We start from the raw sequence: 20551 nt of genomic DNA, 5'->3' as shown, positions 1-20551 counted from the left end.
TTTGTAGTGTTTTGTTTCTTTTTGATACATGATCTTATGCAAGTGAAAAATATTTTCTCTTATTAACTGTTTTCTGTATGAATTTATAGGAATTGTCAGCAGGTTTTTAAATGATTTAGAGTAATGTTGTGGTCATTAGCTTAGTACAATTATTATAGCTGTTCAGTTTGTTAGTTCACATTGTAGACATTTTTGGAAAAAATGTTTTGTTACTTTCCTCTGCATTCTCTGGGTTTATGTTTTGTTTCTTTTTGATACATGATCTTATGCAAGTGAAAAACTGTTTTCTGTATGAATTGATAGGAATTGTCAGCAGGTTTTTAAATGATTTAAAGTAATGTTAGTACAATTATTATGGCTGTTCAGTTTGTTAATTCACATTGTAGACATTTTTGGAAAAAAATGTTTTGTTACTTTCCTCTGTATTCTATGGGTTTATGTTTTGGAGATGTTATTAAAAAAGTAAGACAATAATATTTTTATTTTATTTTATTTTACATTTGTTAACCGGGCTAGTCTGGCTGGATGCATGTCCATTTTCAGCAGAGGCCCGAGGAGAAAAGCTCTATTAACATACTCATAGCTAACAGTGAAAAAAACAACCAAAAAAATTCAAACAATCTATAAATTTAAACAATCAGACACAAATGCAAAAAGCAAACAGCAAATAAGCCAAATATAAAAAACAAGTAGGAGCCACACATTTTTTGTTGTGTTTATTGTTACTAGACACCAGGTATACTTTTCTACAATGCAAATTGTACCATTAGCAGCACTATTCAATGAAAGTGATTATACTATAGCTATTTCACATCCCCAACCAACAGTGTGCATGTGCTGCAAATGGGCACATGTAAAATAACTTTTAATAAGTCTGACACAATAAACTCCACTGGGAAACAAATATAAATCACATTTACAAACCAAAACTAAATAGAAATCCTTCATATGATGTCTTATTCAGAACTATTGCCACTTTCAAGACTTATCTAAGAACTAAAGTTTAAAGACTATTAATAAATCTGTCTATCTATAGCCTTTTTCTAATGGCATCCCAGGAAGAAAAGCTCCACATAAGGCACAAACAGAAAGTGCAAAATACATACTAGTAATAATAATTTTATGGACTTTTAGCTTATTTCTTCTGCGCATAGTTTAAAGAACTGTATATATGAATGTAATGAAAGTTTGCATGGGGAAACATGACACGACTAGGCATTCCATCTGATGTCATTATCTTCATTAACGATGGGCGTGTGATGGGGTCTATATCACTTTATCAAAGACCCAATTTAGTGAATTGCTATTTGTCGAACCCAGTTAATTGAAAGTTAAATTTGCCAAAGGATCTCTTGAGCAATTTTTTTCCCTGGTAAAGAAATTAGCGGGCCACCTACTGACTATCACAAAAACTACAAAATTTAAAACCCAGCAAAGTGAGGGCTTCACCCTCCCACACCCCTCTAACTAAATATACCAACTCTGATATCGCATTACAGTAATTTGCTGAAGAGATCCTTTGGTGAATTTAGCTTTCAATTAACTGGGTTCGACAAATATCGATTTGCTAAACAGACTAGTCTTCGATAAAGTAATATAGTCCCATGTGATGCGGTTATACATGCAATTGCAGTTTTGCATACTGGCCTGATAAAGTGCATGCACATGGAAGCTTATTGGCTGGCTGAATTCCTGTATTAATTGTTATCCTTCATGGCCCAAAGGCATTTTTAAACAATACTTTTTCATGTAAGTATTTGGCAGTGCCGGCACTACTTTTCATTCCACACTTCCATCATTGACACCTTGCTCTATTTTAGGGCTTTTTCAGTTTTTATCTATAGCTTCAGTGCTATTGCTTTCCCTTTTCCCTTCTAGTTTTAAGGATACTGTTGAACATGACTTCACTTTTTTGGAAGGGCTCACATGCCTTCATGAGTGCCACTTTAAGCACGCTCCAGCTTAAATGTGGGTAATTTGACTGCAAGAAGGATGCACAAGGGGAAGACAACCATAGTTTTCATACTAAAAGACATCTCTGACTGTATCACCATATTAGTCAAATTTATTATTTCAGATGCCGTCCGGTCCGATTCTCAGCTAGAGCATCTTCTGCGTGGAGATATGCGTGAATAGGCGTACCTTCGTTGAAGGTTGTACGTCAGAGCCGGCAACTCGGCATGTAAAAATCTGCTGCCAATCATTACTGGACCGGTGTTCCGCTGTGGCGACCCCTAACCGGGAAAAGCCGAAAGACACAACAAGTATGCGGCAGCAAACAAGAATCAACATTTGCTACTCCCCACCAGTGATCTGCATATTAATTTAAACTTGAAGTATTTTTGTCACAGGTACCTTCCTATGTATGCAATGAAATATAGCTGAATCTATCCTTCTGTTCACATGTTTTGTGCTGGGTTTAGCTGTGATATCACTGGCCTAATTTTTTTTTGTATGTGTTATATGTTCAGTGCAGCAGGCTGATGTAGCTGTAAAATATTTGATACAGTTCACATGGCACTTTACTTTTCCCTTGTTTCAGATCAATGTGATGGTATAGTATTTGTGATGGGATGAAATAAAGTTGTATATTTTGTTCTTTAGTTGATAAAAGAGAAGCTATAATTTCATATGCCACCCTTCCTTCTGTGTTGTGCTGTCTGTTCTGGTATCATCATTGGATGAGATGATACATTTACCCAGTGGGGCATTTTGCACTATAAATTAACATTAGCACCAGTTACTGGCTTTTGTCAGACTCTATGTGCCAACCATACAATACCATTACCGCTTGCTCAGAGGTGACCTTTGCCTAACATACAAGGCCATGTCAAACCCAGATTTGATGAATATGCTTCACCTCAAAAAATCTAGATCCATCAGAGCCACAAGGGCGGGAGACTTAAACCTCGACACGGCTATTAATAGGACGTGCTGGAGGGATAGATTCATCACCCAAAGACTCCCTATGCTGTGGAATAAAATCCCGGTATATGTGAGGCAGAGCACCTCGCTGGCCTTGTTCAAGAGAAATCTTGACCAATGGATGGGAGATCGCAGATATACCCCAGGGATTACCTCAGTGTCACTGCTCAACAGAGGCACAGCAAAATAATGGGTATAGTTCCCCATACTAAAGGGGTGGCGTAAGCCACAAAACTATGGGCTAGGCTTGTAAATGCCCTCGGGCAGATAGCCTAGTATGAACCTATGAACCTATGAACCTATAGGTGGCATTTTATAGCATTTTTGTGACTTGCCACTAGCACGTAACTTGAAAAGTCTAAATATTTACTAGGAATCCTTATTTGGATATTACCTTGGTCTCACTGAGATAACAGTCAATGAAGCAATATCTGTTCTACATTACTTTCTTGGATGTGTGATTTCTTTGATAGCTTCTAAATTGTCCATAGCTGGTATGTAACAAACTGGTCTCTTTCTCCCTACACTGGATTCTGGGCTATGGTGAGAAAGAGGACCTCTACTTCTGCTCTAGCTGTGGTAGGGCTCTGTGAATGGGTTGAATCCCTGATTTTATTCTCTAGGTGTTGGGTAATGATGCAATAAAGAACTGTTAAACTACACTGGATGCTGTGTGATGACATATGGATGTGATGTCATGTTGAGTGATCCATAGAGCAGGACTCTTCCTGTACTGTTGTTGGAGATTAGATGTCCTACACCCAGACAAGTGCAGTTTCAATTTTTTTTTTGCTTTTCATTGCAGTTGGTCAAAACCACATATACATTGAGTGAGACTAATGTGATCTGTGGGATTGTTCACTTTTCCCACTGCTATTTAACTGTAGAGTTGTTATATATACGTAAAGAGGATGAGAGATACAGGTAGCTTACACCACTACAGAAATACTTTTTCTGTTTTTCATTGAGTTTTGAAGTATTATTCTAAATAAAAAATGAAGCTTTACTCAAACTGTAGAGATTCAAACTAATAAATGTAAACAGGTAAAGCTTTGGAAATGCATACCCAATGGTCTGCTGTCCTGCATAAAGTGCTGAGTGACAGATAGACTGAAGGCTTGAGCTGCTGCACAGTGCTGCATGATGAATTGTTAAAGGCCTTCTGTCCTATTCTAGGTGATAGATAAAGACAAATTGCAGTATACTGTTTTGCACGGGGTATTGAATGATGGCTTCCTGGTGGCCTGCTTTAATGCATTAAGTGCTGGATGATGGCTACTCTTACTGCTTACTATCCTGTACTTGATCAGGATGACATGTCTAATCGGGTTGAGGGCAGCAGATTGTGCCCAGGCTCTGTGCTAGCTGGGCCGGGGGGGTCTGCACATAGAAATCAACATTAAAAATGGTTTGGCACTACTATTCTGTTAAAGAAAACTTGGTTCCATCCTGTACTCCATCATTTTCACATGTGACAGCTCAGATTTTTTTCTCTTGAATTTTCTTGAATGTACAGCTAATGAAAGATAGACTTCCTGGACCTTGTTGTAGTCAAAAAGGACCAGTAGAGGACAAGCCTCAAATGTAGTACTAGTGCGGGAAAAAGATTGTACAGCATAGAGCTGAAAATGTCTCCGTGTTTAGTGTGGATCTGATAAGTCTTTTTGAGTGTGAATGTGTCATTGTGTGAGTATAAGTGTGTCAGAGTATATTTACCCAGAGAGAGAGAGGGATCCTTTCCATTCCCAAAGGTAGATTTAATTATTTTGACAATTTGATCATTTGCATTGCTTTATTCACGTTCAGTGAATACCACAAAATATTTCCTCAATAATGTCATCAGGGTTGTTTTCGAAAAGATAGAGAACTGAAGTACTGAGTTTAACTTATATTATGATGTAGGCTTGTTTGACTTTTAGCTTTGTAATTGGGGAGGCAGACATACTACAAGTGCATACTTGAACAACAGTTTAAAATGTAATGAATAAGCATGGTGATGGCACAGGTGTGAGTGTGCTGTCAACAATGCCAGTCATTATTGTTTTACAGCTCTTATTATTTGGAAAATGTCTGTCAGCTTAAAACCTCTTGTTCTATTAACTTTAAAGTGAATTAGAGTTGCCTGCTTGCCTTTCATCTGTCCCCCATTTTGCAGAATATTTTTGATATTGCCTTGATATTGCCTAGGGTTACCACCTGTTCCACTTTGTGAGGGACAGTCTCTCTTTGGGCAGTTGTGTCCTGCGAAAAAAATAAAAAAATGGCAAATGTCCTGATATTTTAGGATAAAAATATTTCCTAAGTTTTCTTTAATAGTTGCATAAAACAATTATTTTTTTATCTGACACCCTTAAATATTATATGAAATACCATAAGCAACTAAAATACTACAAGAGTAAGTTTTACTTTGGCAAAAAAGTGAAGTTCTATCCTTTGTATAGGCTATGCGTATGTCTTGTCCTGCAAAATCTGACATTTCTACAAAAAATGTCCCACTTTGGGCATTTGAAAAGGTGGCAACCCTAATATTGCCTCATATATTTTGCAGTCCCTGCAAGAATTACAGCCAGTCAGCAATGCCATTCAATAAAGTTTATAGTCTGATTGTTCAGAGAATGCATGTCAGTGCAAAATCTGTTGTTCTGTTAACTTTTTAAGTGATTTACAATAGTCTCTCCACCTACATGGCTCCACTTTTGAGGAACTTTTCTTATATTGCCTCATTTTTTTCCATCTATTGTAAAATATTTGATTTTCTCTGGTAAATCCCTAAAGATTACAGTCAGTCAGCTGTGCAAGTCATTGTGCCAGTCATTATTATTTGATAACTTTCATTGTTCAAAAAATGTATGTCAATGCAACGCCCATTATTCTGTTAATTCTTTATGTGAACTAGTATTGCCTGCCTGTTGCCTCTTTCTGATTTTGCAGAATGCCCATCATTTTGTCTCCTGTGTTTGCCCAAGTCTTCATTAAATTCTTCACACTTTGGTAACTTACTGAAGATTACAATCAGTCAATGATGCCAGTCATTAGAGTTTCATAGTTCCTATTCTTCAGAAAATGCATATTTATGCAACAAGTGTTCTATTAACGTTTAAACTGAATTAGAGTTTTCTAGAACTTAAGGATCTGAGCTTTTAAACTGCTTCCTGCAGTCAGATATACAGAGTCTGATTCTTTCAACTTGAATTTGCCTTTGAGCAAGTCATTTAACCAGACAGCACTCCTGGGTTACCAATAAAAAGGGACACTGTGAACAGTGGGTTTACTTGGATAACAAACTGATAAAATAATAAAAAAATAAATAAAATTTGTCCCTTATGTGGCCTTTGCCCTCCCACTATTGTTGGCTTTGTTCAGAAATCTGGAGAATTGTTGTGGATGGCATTCACTAAATGACAGGTATGTGAGTTTTAGATGTATCATTCAGAAAATGTTTGCTAATCCAAAGCTTGTTATTCTAGCAATTTCTAAGAATATAACATAAATAGTTAAACTCTGTTTTAGATTTGTGTCTTTGTCTTTGATTCTTGACCTAAGAAGCTGAGAAGGCAGATGAGAGATGCAGTGGTTTGCAGTGTATGGTTCTGACAGAAGTGAGCTGTGATACATTTCTGGGCCATTATTTGCATATTTATTCATTCAGTATATCTCAAGCAGATATCTGATATGTACAATCATACAAGTGGCTGTAACTGATGATTATATATATGTGTGTGTGTGTGTGTGTGTGTGTGTGTGTGTGTGTGTGTGTGTGTGTGTGACTGTGTAAGTTTTCCACTGTCCCCAATTTTGTCTCATGTTTCTGATCTATTCCACATAAAATTTGTGGCTTTCTGCTGCAGTCACTAAATAATGACAAATATGCGAGTTACAGACATCAGTTCCTTCAAAAAAATGCTTGCTACCAAAATACCAGTTATAGCAGCAACTTATTTATATACACTATCCCCGGGATTCATGAACCTTGCGCCAGGCGCCAGCATAGCGTCGGCGTTATAAAGCCAAATATGGCTACCGAGCGATTCAGGTATGAATCAATCCCACGTGCACTACCGGCGTGCGCCGGATCTGCGCCGCCCCCGGCGTAGGTATGCTAATCACACTGTGTGCGGTATTGCACCATGCAAATGAAGGCAAATAGCGATCCACGAAGTGGGGCAGGCGTAGCGTAAGGGCACGGCAATGTAAACCAAAAAAAACGGTTTACATTTACCCAAACATGACCAAGGAGTAACGGAAGGCTGTCAACGTCAGGTATCATACAGGTGCAATATGCCAATGGCGAAAGGCACCGAGAATGTCCAAAGAAAACATGCACAAACTGTAAATAATGACAAAAATGTTATGTACGTAGAAACACAGCAGAACCCCCGGATATGTGCACAGAAGGTGCAAAGCAATGAAATAATATGACAATGTCCTAAAAGAGCTGTATAATACACATCAGCTGCACAGCCACCACACACCATAGTATGTATGGAAAGCCTCAACCCCAGCGCAAGGGTTGTCAAGGAGTGGCGGCAGTGTTCGGCGCCGTAACCATGTATTAGCAGTCAATGCCATGCAAATGAGGCAGATAATAGTGAATCGCAAAACCGGCGCCGGTGTAAGGATGGAGCAAACGGCGCAGCGGTACCACACCGAGGAGTGGCCTACACGGGATACATGTCAATCGCAGAGGGGTGTGCCACTGTAGGAGGAAGCATATTGGAGGCCAGCAAACCTGGGCTGTACAATGCACATCACAGCAGCAGGACCGGCGTGTGAGGAAATAGATGCGCTGAGAGTACATAATGCGCGCACAGATGCATGTGCACGAGGATGACTATGTTCCCCAACCCAGTCATGTGACGGCCTCCCCGTCAACAACCACGGATATAGGAAGGTAATGCGGAGAATATGAGGAAATGCGGAAGCACTGTAATTGGAGCCGTAATGAGCAATCAACACCAATCAATCCAGGAAGGGCAAACGGCGGCAGCTGACAACTCTGCATGCAGACTCCTGCCTAACGGGAAAGGGAGGCATAGGAATGCAAAGATAGTAGGGGATGTAGTAGAAATGCAAAGAGCAAAGAACCAAAATAGCACAGCCAAGTACAGAGGTAGCATAACGCTGGCGGCAGACAAAATGCATCATATGCCATGTGCCTGCAGGATGCACTGCAGGCAATAGTAGGTGCAACATGCAGAAACAGTAATGTAAGATGCAAAGCTAAGCCAATGCAGGCAACTGTAATGTAACACTAAAGGCAATACCGTTGCAGTTGCAGCGGTAAAACACCGAAGATAATCCACAGATACGGCTGCACAGACACACCCAATGACATCACCGGGTATACAGCACAACAGTATAAAGTGTGAATGCACACAACACACAGCGCGATTTCCCAAACGCCGCACCGTAGGGTGTAAACACACGGGGAACTTTTAATATGTATATGTTGGGTGCCGCCGTGGCCGTGATGCATAGGTATGTGGCAGAGACAGACGGAGTTGCGGAGGAGGGTGCCGACAACTACCGTAGGCCTCACAGGAGAAGGAGAGTGTTCAGACCAAGGGTGACCTACCAGGGGCTGCAAGACCTGGAGATAGTAGAACGCTACAGGGTGGACAGGGACACGTTACAGCAAATAGTGGAGCTGTGCCGGCCACGCCTGAGAACAAGAGACAACAGAGGGGAGCCCATCCCAGTGGACACAAAGGTATGTGTGAGCTTGCGAATACTGGCTACAGGTACCTTTCAAAGGCCAACCGGGATATAATGGGTATCTCACAGGCATCAGCATCTAGGGTACTACACCAGTTCCTGGATGCCATGTTACGACATGCCCATGAGTATATAAACTTCCCCAGATCTCAGGAGGAGTTGGCTAGCAATATCCGCCGCTTCCACCGTGTGGCACAATACCCGGAGGTACTGGGTGCGATCGACTGTACGCACATAGAGATCAAGTCACCGCCCGGGGAGCAGGGTAGACGCTACATAAACCGCAAGGGATACCCCTCCATCAATTGCCAGGTCGTGTGCAATGCGCAGGGCATTATCATGGATGTGTGTGCTGGCAGCCCTGGAAGCTACCACGACTCCCATATCTGGCATGCCTCACAGCTGTATCAGGTATTTGCCAGGGGGGACATCACACAAGGTCACCTTGTGGGTGATGCTGGCTATGCACTGGAGCCATGGATGATGACACCCATCAGAAATGCACACACACACATGCAAGAAGGCCATAATGAGGCACACGCACAAACCAGAATAATCATAGAGCGTGTGTTTGGGATGTTGAAATCACGGTTCCGGTGCTTGGATACATCCGGTGGAGCCTTGCAGTACTCACCAGGCACATGTGCCCACATATTCATAGTATGTTGTATGCTACACAATATGATTCTGCGGAAACAGCTGCTGCAGGGACATAATGGTGTAGGGCCACCAAGCCCGCCACAACTGCCAAGGCAAGCACAGGCACAGGGCGTTCAGCGCCATGAACACATTGTGCCAGCCCCAGTAGGTAGACGGAGGCGTACCCAATATGCCTACGCCCTGGCAAAGAGGGAACGCATAGCACATACTTTGACAGCGTAGGCCCCATGGACTGACACCTCCTTACCTGCACACACAGTGAAATGGACGCCACACAAACATGTCCGCCCGTAATGTGTACCGTATGGGCGGACCTATGTGTGACTCCAACAAAGGCAGCACCCAAACACTGCACACCCAATAGCCAGCAGAGCATGGAACGCCAACACCTCAACCGCACGCCGGTTCTACAGCAGACGGCGTAGCCGTATGCTGCCACTATCGCCGCAAGTCGACTACATATGTACTTATGTGCATCCACAGATACGGAAATAGATATCAGTACACACGTAGAAATATATGTACACATACACAGATATAAAGTACAACAGGTTAATATGGAACCCAGGGATGCAAGTTTACAGATGAGTAAGACGCGAAATCTCCACATAGTAAACATAGTGAACGACAACCCGATCATCCGGGAGGGTGGGAAGAGCAGGGAACGCCAGCCATGGAAATGTCAACCTGCATCAATACATATCCGCGTGTCGGGATGATCACCAGGCCACGGTACAGTAACGGGATATGTGCGTGTCATATCCATAGGATATGAGTGCGGAGGTACACACCGCCGCCGGCGATGCGGCCAACGTAGGTACTGTGTGCAACCGTCGGTGCGAAAGCGGCAATCATACCTGTCAAGTGTACGTCATTATGAGGAACGTACCTCATTTGGGGTCTAAAACAGTTCATGTTCCTCGCAGTTCCTCAAAGTTCCACATTGAAATAGTCTGTCAAACATTCATTGTTAGGAATGTATTTAAATGACATCCTGGTAAATAGAAATTAATCATAGTAATTCATTAAAGGTTCTTCTTTGTAAGTAAATCAGCATATTTTAACTATCCTATGACCTTCTTAGCTGAAGTTGTTAGTAAGCCATTAGTATGTGTTCCACATTTTGCCCATTTGTTCCACATTATGAATGTGTGTGTTCCTCGTTTCGGAAATGGAAGGTTGAGAGCCATGGCGGCAATATGTGTATGTGTGAGGTGAGGTTGTCGTGTGTTCCGCTGTGTGTGTGTAATGTGTGTGCCACTGTAAAATGTGTATGTAGGTGACATGTCACAGGCGGAGTGTAATAACATGCGTAGGCATACAGTACAGGAACCATAGGCGTATGTACAGCAGTACCCACAAAGTAGTACTGACATCTCCTCAGTGGCTATGCGCGTGGCGACGTAAAACCATGCAAAGCGGAAATGTCCCAGAATGTACCACAGGGCCATAGCCAACAGCAGATGCAAAGGACGCATGTACAAACCATGACCGTATGTATGGCGGCCATATGGCAGACTCAACACGATACGTCGGCAACGTTACACAGCATCAGGCATGTACGGCGAAAATACGAATGTGCTATCCGGCACCGATCGTGGACACTTACGGTCCCGTAAATACCGCTGTGTGTTCCACGACCGTTAAGTAAGCAAGCGCCACACGAATAGGAGGCTACCGGTAGCATACAGGCCGTCCCAAGTACAGGACCACAATCACCGTAACTATCAGTGACAAAATGCCAATGGATAGTAGGCACGGACGAACATCCGCAGATATATAACCGATGTGAAGGAGGAATACGTGCAGGAAGCACACATGCAGGCGATACCGACACCACACGACATCAACAAAACAAACATTCCCAGAACAACAGACAGGTAACCTGCAGCTCCCCAAGCAGGGATGGAGCAGACACACAAGCATATCTTGTATGTATAAATGCAAGACCCACACCCCCTACCTGTCACCCACATCCGCAGATATACCCCATCGCACATATCAAAGGGATAACAGCCAAAACCGTAGCAAAAACATACAGGCAGTCAATGACAGCGGCATACCCGCAACAAGCCGCGTGGGAAACACTAGCAGCAGCTGATGCATCCTTGCATCCGTTGTGTACAGGAATATAACAGCTATGTTACACATCTGAATGCACAACGCCATCGACAGACGCCGCCAGGACACGGACACCCACATGTCGAACAGAATACCATACCCAACACACACAATCCACGGCTAACACCACAGCGTAATGTACCTGACACCACACATAGCGTATGCAGTCACACAAACATGATACAATACATACCATCCCCACGAAGGTAGTGCAAATAACTAACGGCCACACGAGGAATGAACCATGGCCTAGTTTCGCGGGTAACGTACGAATGGAGGAGGATCACCAGTGATATGCGCATAACTACACACCGAGGAACAGCTATTGGCGTGATGAACCCACATGCCTCAGGTGACGAATAAAAGGAAGACTCCCTGGATATTCAAACCGTATGTTCATACCGAACACAAACGTAATCGAAAGGAAGTATTTAGAGGAAGATATTGACGAATACAGAAGCAAAGGCCGGAAAGGTATGTCGTACCCACGAGATGTACTGATGTGTAACGCATGATACGTATGACTAATCTGCACTGTATGTGAACGATGTGTGTAGGTAAAGATACCTGTCCATTAGGCAGAGAGTGGTGAAAGGTGGTTATGTAATGCTAAGCCGCGGAGCATACCAACGACTGTGGACAACGTGTGCACAGCAGTGGGACAACATGTACACAGACGTGATAACCCAAGGTCCGCCATAGGGATTCCAAACACAGAACAATGCCACCACCCACGCTGATGTTGTCAGTGGATATCGAACAATGAAGTGCCACAGCAGGGGATAGGACATGTATGTATAGTGTCACAGCACACATTTGCATGGGCATATACCGTCGATGTCATACGGAATGTGCGCACGACGTGCACGTATCCCTCGCAGTAGGGGTGACTATGTCAATTATGTGTAATGCAAAGCTGTCATGATGGATATGTTCAGAAATCATAGACAGTATCACAGGCATAGCATGCATGATGGAGGGATGGCCTAATGTTATGTACATAAACAAGATATGTATGGCCTGCACATATGGGACAGAGTAGTAGCAGAATAGGTACCGAAATGGAGGGAACAGCAAGTAACCATGTCCAAACGTTCCGTAGCAGGTGCAATGTGTGCAACAATGATGTCCGGCAGGGCCGTGTGTAAACACATGTGCAATGTACACAGTAGTGTCACCCCCCCATGGTAGTGTCCACTGAACGGCAGAGGTGGATGTCAACTGTATGTCTATACAGTACTTCCGCTGTGGTGGTACCATGGGTCTGTGTCACCCTACCAGCAAGGGAGCTATCACATGACTAGTGACACAGTGTGTCCCTGTGGGATGTGCACAGGACCTATGTCCCACAGCACGGTGTGTGTCCAGCCTGTGGATGTCACACAGACGCCCAGGCTGAGCAATGTGGCATGTGTGCACACATGCAGGAGTGCTCCTCCCACCCTGCCCACTGCAAACGCCATGTAGGAGTACTACATGCATCAGTAATGCGGAGAACATGGCCCATGGCAGAGTAGATGACACCCCTGTGTTAGTGGTATGCAGGTGAGTACAGATGTGTTTCATGACTGTCATATGCATATGTAAACTGTCTGAGCCGGGTAGACATCACGGCATGACTATACTGAGACATGTAAAGTTGTATCCATTGTGTAAGGTACACCACATATGTGTTATTGTAACACTGCCCGCATGTACATGTGTGTATGGCACAGGTACAAGGGCACCCAATGTATCAGCTAGACATACGGTCCAGAAATGCATGGCCCTGCACATGTGTACCCACGCCATAGTGGAATATGGCAACCACAGCACCATGTGGGGCATGTGTGTGTACAGCAACCATGTACAATGTGATATGTATGTATAGGGACAGTATCCATGTGATACACACTGCATGACTGTCACTATGCAATGGTGATGTGTATGCACTATGTGTGATGTAACTGATGCAATGATATCTACATGATATATCTGCCACACTGACACCTGTATGGCTGTTAGCAATATGAGTAGGATGAGCTAGAATGCTGCCAGGTATGTAGATGTGGTATATGTAGGCATGGACAATACTCTGTGACAGCATGTAGTGTATGTAAGCAAATAGTGAGCATGAGGGGCCACATGACTGAGGACTGTGCAATGTCACACGTACCTGACTTGTTGTAATTAGCATGATATGCCTGCACCACTGTGTGACCTGTACAGGAGGCACATGGCGTAACATCCTGAGACATAGGGTATGATGTGATGCTGGATGTGTACATTGGCAATACCATAAAGTGGAATGGCGCTGAAGGGCAAAGAGCGGATAATGTCTGATTTGATACCCTCTGTACCACACCAACCACCCATGCAATGGTATGACAGGTGGCCAGCATGTGGATGTGGTGTGCTGTGGCGCACAGAAGCCCAACAAGGGTGCCAGTAAAGGCATGGAGGTTGTCAATGAGTGTCTGAAGCATGTATGTCAGGATGTGGCCCAGTGCCATACTGAATGGCCCAGTCATGGGTGTACAAATGCAGCCCCATACGTGCAATGCAGTACCACCCATGTGTAGTGTGATAGATGTGGTAGTGTGGTGGTCAGGGTACAGAACGTACATGAATGGGCTAGCAGTCAATGCAGTGTGCTGCTGCAGAGACATGTAACAGCCAGGTTGGCGGGATACAACAACTACGGAAATTGGAGGTGACATTGGGACTGTGTTCTCGGACATAACGTGTGCATGGCAGTACTATGTATGTGTCCACAGGGTTAATACAATGTCCAGCCATGGATTGGAACCCTGTAGTGAGTGAGAGTGTGTATTGTTGGTAGGTACCCCATTGGCAGGCACGATGCCAGCAACATCTGTGTTGGCAATGCCTGCATGACTGTTGTATGCTGCATTGAATGTGGATGTAGTCAAACAGCAGAGACATACCACCACACTGCGTGAGGGCCCACACTGCAATGTATGGCAGTCATGTGTAGGTAGCTAGCTGTGGAGTATGTGATGCACCATGAGGACACACCATGACTGTCAAGTGACACACCACACACATGTGAACATAACTACCGCAACAGCCTGCACATGTGCCCATACAGCACGTGTGCATGGAACAGGAATACCACTGTGGCGTCTGTGAAAAGGCCAGAACCACCATGTCTCTGTGTGGAATAGCATGGTCCCTACCAGTGCGTAAATGTAGCAGAAGTGCACTGTGATCAGTGTCGGCATAGTCATGTAGACTGTCCATCGTACGGGGTGCCATGCCATCAACTACCTCTGTCAGTGTATGTCGGTAGTACCGGCTGTAGAGCGTATGTACCATGCATGCTGCGATGGTCGTGTGTCTAGGGTGTGGCTAGCAGGGCTGAGAAGCATGGATGTTCAGCAAACAGAGGGGGGATGTGTGTAGGCATAGCACACAGACACATGGAGGTTTGGTGCATGCCGAGGGTAGTGTAGGTATGGTATGTGTCGTATAATGTGTCACCCAGCTATGTGTACTGCATGGCCAAGCATGTGTGGGTACATGGGAGTCCATACTAGGGAAGTGCGTGTTGCTGTCAATACATAGCAGTAGCAACTGTCCTAGGTGCAATGTACAGTATGTCAACACGGCCAGCATGTAACCTGTGGTGTACAGTGTATTCACCGTCGCGTGTCACAATGTGCGAGCCACGAACATGGGTATCTGAACATGGATTACCTATGATGCAATGTGTCTTGGGAATATACAGTATGTGTGTAAATCACTGTGTGGTGTGGGAACCACCCACCTGTGTGTGTTGCAGTCCAGGTATGTGCCTGGGAGGTATGATCTGTGTACAATCTGGAGTGGCAGGTGTGCCGTGTAGGGCATGGAGGCAGGTCCCAGGCACTGCAGATAAATGACATGCGTGCCGTACTGTGTGTGCAGTGCTTGTGTACAGCACAGTGGAGGGTGTAAGCATTGTCACACATCACTGCATGCTGTGCCTACCTGTGACAGCCCTGCCAGAGACAGACATGTGACACCGCTGCACAGGCAGCATAGCATGTGAAGATGTACATGTGGGCTGCACACCTTAGGCAGATGTCCACAGGTCATGTGTGCCACGGTAGTGTGGTTGAACACGACTATCAGACTGGACAAACACCACATGCCTGCATAAGTACAGTATGACCATAGTCAACAGTCCCAGTGACAGAGTAGGCCAATGTACAGTATCCCTGCGTGCAGACCACTGGCTACTGGACACCTGGCTAGACACACACCCGGAGGGTTAATTCACCATTGAGCCATCACATGTCCCAGTCCATGTGGGGCGTACAATGTCATCACAGGGTGGTCACAATAGCAGGTGGCAAGGCAGACACGGTGTACCAGGTGATGTGTCATGTGTGCATATGTCGAGTAGCACAGCCGTTCACATGTCTGCAACATACTGGTGCACGATGTATACTGTTACATGATGTATGGAACTGCACTGTCACCCACTACAGGGCCATCTGACACAGGTGTGTTGTGACAGGTGTAACCCATGTTTGCACAGGATATACACCGCTGTTGTAGGCAGCCATGCTGGTGGCTACCAGTGATATATGCAGTGGTCATACAGACATACCGTACACAGTGTTCATGCAGGAATGTCCATTGTCGTGGACGATGTGCTGCTATGTGAATGTAGGTGTGTGTTGTGAATGTTACACATCCAGATGACACCATCTGGCGCAGTCATGGTTGTCAACACCAGTACACACATCCACAGCAGTCAGAACCCAGTCCTGACAATGTGTGTCAGTCACCCTCGTACTGTGTGACATATGTGCACATGGCGGAACACCTCCCACTGTCATCTAAGATGGCTACATGATGGCTGGAATGTGCTGTGGAAATGTACAATGCTGGTAGCCCAATGAAGTACCTGGAATCACACACAGTACGCTATGACAGCCATGTAAACCATGCACAACAATGACCGCCCAACAGACACAAACAATGCATTGACACATGGAACATGTGCACATGACAACTCCAATGAGGTATGTTGCACATATTGATGTACAATTGTCATGTATGGCCATAGCATGGATGCAGATGCACATACCCCAAAGGTAGTACCATGTGATGTAGGTATGGTGGCATTGCTCGTGTACATGTGACAGTAGCTGTACAAACACATGTCCTGCATAGCCGTCATGTAGGGGTACCTGTGGTATGTGACCGCTGGACATGCCCGTACAAATGACCATGTCCCACAGGAGATGTGTTATGTGTGTACCACATGTGATGTGCTGACAACAAGCTGTGGCGTGTACGGCTGCCGGTGTACCTGTGTGACATTGTCTGTGATGGGTGCAAAGGCATATAGTATCATATTGCATGCCCACAAGCCCCACATAGGTGCATAGCCTGAACATACAATACAAGGAGTGTGTGGGATGATAGCAACCCACAGGAGGAGATGGGTATGGACGGCAGCCCACAACCACATGTGTGTGTACGGTGTTCACGTCCACGACACATGAGCATCTGAGAGGCTAGTGTTACAGCTGTACAGGGTTGCATGCATATATGGTCAGCAACATCCCTGTGTGTCCCACCACTGGCCCGTGGACCGATGGACACCAACCAAATGTGCAGATATGACATGTGCACAGCACATCACAGATGCCTACTGTAGAACAGGCTTACCGTGTAGACATGTGCACAGTAGGTCTGCGCCAGCTGCAGTCAAACATGTTATGTGCTGAACCACACCAATAGTCCAGGCCATGCCACAGATGGACGTGCATGCATCTGTGTAAGTATGGCTGTGAATGTCTCCGGCATAGCAATATAGCTGTGTGACTGTTGTGAACAACAATATGAATGGGTTGTATGTGTGAGGGTGCGTCATACGTGTATGGTCTGATCGACGATACCATCAGTGACCCTGCTATGTGAACATCCCTGTACCCATACATGGATACCTATGCTGTGCCCAACACCACATTCACAGAGGGAGGGATGGTGGTGTGTAGTGCAGCAGCAGACATGGGGGTGGCAGCAGGCACTGGATGTACACATATGTGGTACCCACATCAGTGCAGGCAACCATCCATGTGCACGGGATAGCGGTGTGTGTCCACATACAGCACTGTGTTGATCAATATCCCAGCACATAGCACCTGCCAGGGTTACAGTGTATGCATGGATGTGTGATACCTGCATGCACCAGACACACCCTCAGCAAGCAGCGTGCAGCATACCTCGCTTGAGGCCAGTGTCCACACCATGGCGATAGACATGTTGAATGTCCATATACACATAGCAATGACATATGGAATGGACAGCCACCCTGCCAATATCGTCAACCCCCAGGTGGATCACAACCCAGTGCCATGTATGTGGCATACCCTGCCATACCATGCAGACCTGCCCAGCAAGGCTGCATGAGCTATCACAGTCCTACATGGTGCAATGGTCAAAAGGCACTCTCACTATCAACCATACACAGCAGTAATGTGGCGGTGATGCACCCTGTGGTGTTACAGGTGCTGTGTGATGCTCTGGACAATGTGTGTGTGTACATGCTATGCATGGCCTGTCCTGCTAATGTGTCATGGTTACACATTGCCCTATGTCTATCACATGTGCAACACAGGTGAGCTGTGGCAAGTTGTCCAACACCCGTACAGTGCTGTGTGGATGTACATGGCACAACACATGCATGTGCAGGTGTCCATGTGTATGTGTACAGTGCCACTGCTGACATTCACAATGGCTACAGACGTGATGTGTACTGACATATACACAGCGTCCAGGTGAACAGTAGCACCGACGTCACATGGGGACCTATGCCAAGTGATATGGACACAGGTGCAGCCAGGTACACATGTCCACAGCAGGCTAACATCTACATGGTGCGTGTACAGTTTGATGGGGTGGCACACAGATATGATGTGACACCCACTGCTCAATGGTGTGAAGCCAACACATTGGCTGTGTCACTGCCACGATGCCTTTCACAGATTACTGTGCAGATGTACTTGTCATAGCAATGTATTTCCAACAGTATGCCAGCACAGCAGTGTAAATGGGACCTGCCACCATCATTATGTCTTACAGATAATGCCACGTTCCTGGCTTCCCGCTTTCAGTCGGCAGGAGGAGGAGGTGATCATCCCATACCTCCATACTAATCATGACGTGTTATTCAGTCATGTGCCACAGCAGGCACAGGAACGACAGGAGATGTGGGAGGAGATGTGCAGGAGGGTGAACAGCCTGGGCGGATACAACCGCACTTATCAGCAGATCCGCAGGCACTGCACAGACCTGATCCGGCATGCAAGACAGCGTGGTGCAATCGCCAGACAACAACGTGGGACAGGTGGTGGGCCACCAACCCAGCCCCCACTCACAGCCACGGAGGAGCTCCTGGCCAGTCTGGGGACACCCACGGAACAACACGCAGAAACCCATGCGTCCATCGTGGAGGTGGGTGTCTCCCGAACTATGAGCTTGGAGCTGCATGGTAAGTCAGTGTTGCATGTTTGTATGATAAGCGACGTGGGGGTGGGTGTCATAGTACAACACATAATATAGCAAGACATGCCAGGTATATGGCCACACAAGATGCATACTACAGTATGCTATGTTGTGTTAGCAGACATGTGCATAGCACATGCTAACTCACAGATGCATGATGTGACATGCACACTGCTGACTGTGGCGATAGTAATGGATAATGTGTATACCTTTGTGTCATCCCTTTACAGGTACGTCTGGCGTGTCACAAACACAAGGGTCTGTTGCAGGTAAGTCTGTTGCTAGTCAAAGGCATGATATGGTGTATTGATATTCCCCATGTGTCCAGGCATGACATGCACACCTGTGTGTGCCCCAGTCACGGTATACAGGTTGCACCACCCGACACACACACCACCCATGTACAGTAGATACAACCGTTAGCGTAGAGTGGCATGACACCACACGACCTATTGCTGTGTTACGTGCATTCAGCTATGCATACAATGGTGTAGGTGTTCCACAATGGCTGCATGTGTAGTATGCATCGGTATGCCTCTGCAGTATGCACACAGTACCACATAGTGAGCTGTGATCTTGCCAGAGCACAGGTGTTACCAATGTGACCTATGCCCCTGCATCGGGTGCACACGTTGTGACATGGCACATGCCATGTCCCATGCACGTGGATGTCTGGCTGCAACATTTTCACACCATGACATGACCTATGCACGACATAGCAGACATCCACACTGTCTGCATATCTGTAGGGAATGTGACACCTTACACTAGTATGGTTGTATGCCACATGGGCCACCACAGGGCCGTGTGCACGCTGTCCACCACACACAATTGTCAATGACCCAGACAGACAAGGCCATGGTCGATACCTACAGGCATGTTGCCACACAGTACATCCACAGTGGGTAGTCACCGTTGCACCCTGTACACACATAGTGGGCTCATCACTGTAGTGGACTCCCTGGACATCCGATGTAGTACACCAGTGACATGGAATGCCTCTCCACAGCTACTACAGGTGCCTCCAATATCCACCATATACGTGCTGCTGAGCAGCTGAACTGACTTACAGACATGGCAATGTAATGCGTCCAGGTTACGCATCGCACAGAAACATAACTGTGTCCTGCTACTGTGCAGTCTCCACACTGTACAGCTATGTACAGAGCTCACACCAACCGCACCTGCACAGACATCCCTGTTACCCATACATTGTATCTGTAGACTGTACACATAACACTGCACCGTGACAGCCATTGTGATGTGGTGCATGCGGTGGGACACCATCCTCACATGTCCACATGATACCACACATGTTTGTGGTGTACATGACATAGTGTCGGCAGCCATGTGTACTGTCAACTCGCCCGTGGCCACACGGTGTATCACGGTGATGCATGCAAACTACCATGAATGTGTGTACTGCATGCCTACTAAAAGACACCTGCCTGTTGTACTGTTCCCACCAGGGCAGTGTGCATACAGCCACTATGAATGTCTGGTCTACATTCACCGGTCTGTGGTGTGTGAATGCTGCATGCCACCTGCATTATCACATGCATGATTTTGTGTGTGTGTGTGTGTGTGTGTGTGTGTGTGTGTGTGTGTGTGTGTGTGTGTGTGT

At 45.5% G+C, this 20551-nt stretch overlaps 1 long non-coding RNA gene across 1 annotated transcript in view; it reads left to right on the top strand.

Moving 5' to 3' along the window:
* Positions 1-2225: 2225 nt before the first annotated feature.
* The window catches only part of LOC122805857, a 51999-nt gene continuing 33673 nt past the window's right edge, over positions 2226-20551 (top strand). Inside the window, exon 1 of the long non-coding RNA XR_006365470.1 lies at positions 2226-2351. This is a non-coding gene — a long non-coding RNA (uncharacterized LOC122805857). The remainder of the gene's footprint in view (positions 2352-20551) is intronic.

Source organism: Protopterus annectens, chromosome 7.part0, assembly GCF_019279795.1.
Source record: "Protopterus annectens isolate FY-2018-M chromosome 7.part0, PAN1.0, whole genome shotgun sequence".
NCBI classification, from domain to species: domain Eukaryota; kingdom Metazoa; phylum Chordata; order Ceratodontiformes; family Protopteridae; genus Protopterus; species Protopterus annectens.
The sequence above is the reverse complement of the archived record's forward strand: the minus strand, read 5'-3'. Positions and strand labels throughout refer to the sequence as shown.